This window comes from Triticum urartu, chromosome 4A, assembly GCF_056163025.1.
Source record: "Triticum urartu cultivar PI428250 chromosome 4A, HENAU_Tu73, whole genome shotgun sequence".
In the NCBI taxonomy this organism is placed as follows: Eukaryota; Viridiplantae; Streptophyta; class Magnoliopsida; order Poales; family Poaceae; genus Triticum; species Triticum urartu.
In genome coordinates, this window is record NC_141876.1 from 539,248,777 (window position 1) to 539,253,456 (window position 4,680).

General features: G+C 41.7%; 1 pseudogene; it reads right to left on the minus strand.

The window, feature by feature from the left end:
* Positions 1 to 1,486: 1,486 nt before the first annotated feature.
* LOC147976483 (zinc finger BED domain-containing protein RICESLEEPER 2-like) lies at positions 1,487 to 4,269 on the minus strand (annotated as a pseudogene).
* Positions 4,270 to 4,680: the final 411 nt, after the last annotated feature.

The following is a 4,680-nucleotide window of genomic DNA, read 5'->3' on the forward strand; positions in this document are numbered from 1 at the left end:
ATGAGGGCCTTCCGGTTCACAAGTCTGGTCCGGTTCGCCTCTCGGTTCTTCTTCAAAAGTGGCTGGGTCTTCGGGCGGATTGTTGACCCGAGCTTTCTTGCTGGGTCTGGCTTTAGCTCTGCAGACAAAATTAAAAAGAGGGTTAACATTTTATTCCAGATTTACAACGCATTGATATGAAAGGTTACAAAGCTTACCCAGCCACAGTTTTCAAAGGGGGGAGTTGAGTTGCTGTCGATTCACCAAAAGATGAGGGAGGTGTCACCTGATAATTTGAATCGGACGGATTAAGAGGTTGTCTGAAATAACCTGCCTTGGGGTAAGAATTGTCAGGAGTAGGAGAGACCTCAGACCGGCGCTTCCAAACTGGGGTGTTAGGTAAATCGTTTGAAGTAACCTGTTGGCCACTGTGCCGGGTAGTGCGGCGAGCTTCATGCTGTTGAGTCTTCAAAATAAATGTTGGATCCAAATGAGCAAGATGATGAGAAAAGCTTACTTTCCGGACTGCTTGACGGGTTTTTTGTGTTGGCTTAGAGTGTGAACCGGAGGAAAGGGTAATTACCTCTACATCATCAGCTTGACAGCCTTCTGCGTCCTCCTGAGGAAGATCATTGTTAATGAGATGCATGAAAAGGGAGCTAAGTGAGTCAAGTTCTACCTCAACTTCCGGATCATCAGCATCATCATCAAGTTCCATGTTGATCCAGTCAGCCGTTTTCCGTTTTGACGTCCGTTTGACGGCTTTGGTTTTGGGTAGGGCTGGAATTCAAGCCGAGTCGAGCCAGCTCGACTCGACTCGCTAAAACTTGTTTTGTTAACGAGCTAGCTCGACTCAACTTGTTACTATAACGAGTTCAAATTCAAGATTGGCTCGACTCGTATAACTCGCGAGCTGGCTCGTTTAGCTTGTTAAGCTCATTAAATATATGCCTGTAAAACCTAAATTATGATAAAAATTAGTATGTATATATTAAACATATACATCACCAAACAGATGCAATTTCCTTGTCACAACAGCAAGGCAGCATGGCCACAATATTCACGCTTGTGACAAAAACATGTACATAAACCAGAAGTACTTAAAAATCAACATAAAAGACCACTATCACATTGTAGGTAGCTTAACAGTCGAAAATTCATGCAGCATAATATTCCAAGGTTCGCATTACATTAAAGGGCACATACCACAATTCATAGAGAGATAGGAAATTAAGCATAAGTTGCAGCTGCGACATCAATGTTCAATTGTTGATGATCAACCATCCACCCATCACATGCTGCTAGCATCTACCAAAACTCTAAAAGGTCTTCCACTCCCACATATCTAGCATCTCATATACATTTAGTTTGAGTACCTGTGCAAATTGAAATGCCAAATTAGATAAGATTTCGATAATTAATAGCTTTTTTCGAACCAATCAAACATATAAGAATTTGATAATTACAACCTACTAGCAAGAAATAGATTAGTCAACAAACTTGTCATTCAAGAGCTTGCCACCTCACCCTTAGGAAATGGTATGAATTCAACATCCTCCTCCTCATCCTGTACATGGAAACAATGAATGTCATGCAGGTTAGACATAATATTTGTATGGAAAGTAACAGAAATATTGATAACAAGACTTACCACTATTATTGGTGGTTGATTGTCCTTGTGTGAACCTCGTATGAAGCTAGAGGCACATACTAATGCCTCGACCATTGCTGGACGTACAGAACTCCGGTAATCATCAAGGATATATTCTACCTCCTGTAGAGAAAGTTGACTCGGAAGAAACACTAGTAGCTGGTATAGTCAAGAATCTACGTGCCATCTTGGATATAACGGGGAACCTATGAGCATTCACCTTCCACCAATCAAGTAACACAAATGTCGTGTCTTCAGGATCTACATTTGCTTCATCCAAATAGAGGAGCAATTCTGATTTAGATGCTTCTGTAGCTGTTGCTTGTAGATAGTTCCGAAAACCACTTGGTCGTACTGTGGTTGTTGATGCCCTTGATTGCATACTCAAAGACGTACCTCCAGTATTTTGAGTAGTAGATTTTGGCGATACTCAGCCTCATAAGTGGCATATAGGTCATACAACTCCTTCCTAACCTCAGCTTCCTCCTCACAGCCCTTGGTTTCACCATAAATCTTTCTAAAACAGTAACCAACAAATCTCATCTTCCACCTAGGATCTAAAATAGTAGCAAGAACCATAACATTGTTTTTCTCCGCCCAATACTTATCAAATTTATCTATCATTGCGTATGCCATAGCTGATAGATGCTATCTTTAGAATGACATGCAACCGCTATCTCCATTTTGACAGTCACTATATAAGGGTAAAAGATACTTGTAGTAGGGTATACAGATCCTGATAATACCTTAGTTATCTCAGCAAATTGCGTCAAGATTGGTTGCACCTTGGAATACATATTCCAATCTGCATGAGAGGGCTCCCACGTGTAATTCATATCAGAATCTGCATATTCATGAAAAACAGGCCTATATGGAGTACAAGAATCAAACATCTTGTATGTTGAATTCCACCTTGTTGACACATCTAGACATAATCCAGCTCCAGGTTCTATATTCAGTGTTTTACAAACTTTAAGGAATTTATACATACGACTAGGAGACTTCTTCAAATACTTCACAGTTTCCCTTAGCGAGCTAATAAAAGCTTGCAATGGTGCCAAACCATCATTCACTACCAAGTTGACTATGTGAGAACAACAACAAACATGAAAATGTGTGGAAATGAAGCCAGGTACTTTCCTTGCAACAAACTTGTTAATCAAATTCCTCACAGCTCCATCATTATTTCTAGCATTGTCAACTGTGATTGAGATGACCTTGTCCTCTATTTTCCATTCACATAAACATTCAAATATTGCTTGAGCTATGATGCTTCCTGAATGTGGTGGATCTAACTCAATGAAGTTCAGGACACGACATTGCATAACCCAATCGACATCTATGTAGTGAGCGACCAAAGCCATGTAGGAGAGATTTTGATTTGATGTCCACAAGTCACTTGTTAAACAAATATGTTCAACATCCCTGAAACTCTTCTTAAGAAGTTCCTTCTCAGATTCATAAACCTTGATGCACTCTTTTCTTATGGTCTTTCTACCAATGAACTTATATGCTGGATTCATATGTCTCATCAAGATATTGAACCATTTGTGTTCTACCATTCTAAAAGGATAATCATGCGCAATTACCATCCTAGCAATGATCTTACGAGTTTCTTCAGGATTATATTCAGTGCAAACAGATGTAAGTGATGAACCCAGCTCGAAGTTGAGTGTACCTTGACCTTGTGATTTTCCCCTCATGAATGCTCGATATGCTGGACATAAGTCATTGTGCCTATTAAGACTAGTAGTCTGCCCCCCTTGTTTGTAAATAAATAAATCTCCACAATAGTTGCACTTGGCCTTTTCTTTCTCTTCCCCTTCAACTGGAACCATGGTAAAATGCTGCCAACATTTTGAACGCTTTCCTATCACCCTCTTTTTTTCACCTTGGGAGACACTGCAATACCCTTTTTCCTTCTACGGCTCTTCTTCAGCTCGGAGGATACACCATCAACTGGCCCATGTTCTTGCCGGCCCTCACTTCCAGAATCAATCATCACATGTGGAGGTAAGCTTTCCTCAGACATGTCATCATCCATATCAAACTCATCCTCTTCATACTCATAATCACGATTATCCTACACATAAAGAAGGAAATAGAAATCAAAACAAAACATATAAGAAACATAGCAACAATCCTAATGGCTAATGGTTTTTCTTTGGAGATGTACTGTACGTGTGACATGTGCATCAGTACATGCCCAACTGCAGTGGGAAAACGAATCAAAAACATAGCAGCAATCCTAACGGCTAATAGTTGTAGTTACATCTGAATGGAAAACTTTTTATTTGGAACGTTCTAAATCTTTTGCCAATTTTGATCATCAATTGTTAAACATGATCCTGTGAACTCGGGATTGCAGTCACGTACTTCAAATTCTTCAAGAGATTTTGGCCACTAATTAACAAGTATATAAGAGAGCATATGTACTATATATAGTCAAGACAAAGGAAATAATGCAGGAATTTAATTACTGCTTCTGCAGGCGTAGGCACTACAGCAACTTCTCTGGAGTGTGGCGGCTCTGTGCACTTGTGTGCCCGTGTCCGGGCAGTGGCGGATGCCGGCGAGTCAGTGGGACCAGATCGCCTCCTCTTTGCGGCCTTCGACTCCAAGCTTGGTGTCTTCCCCATGGTCACCGGCGGCTCACCGCTGGGTCGGACAGAAGAATGCAAGCATATATATAGATCAGTAGTAGAGAAGTAACTAAAGGAAGAGAAGGAGGAGATGAGCAGTGCTGGAAGGAAGGGTCCTATGCACGTCCGCACCTAAGAAGCGCAGGTCGCTCACCGGAGAGGTGGGGTTGCAGCGTAGGCGCGGCACCGCCGCCGTCGAGATTCAGAGGAGAAAGAAATAGAGAAGGCAGGAGTGGAAACGACCATCTACAACATCGCCAGGGATGGAAAGGAGCGAAATCGTCGCGCGACGTATGAGTATCCTAGATTCCTCGGCGGATGGGCCTTGGGCGGCTGGGCCTTGAACGGATGGGCTGAGTGGATAACCTTTTTTACCAAGCTTAACGAGTTATATGAGTACTCGTGAGA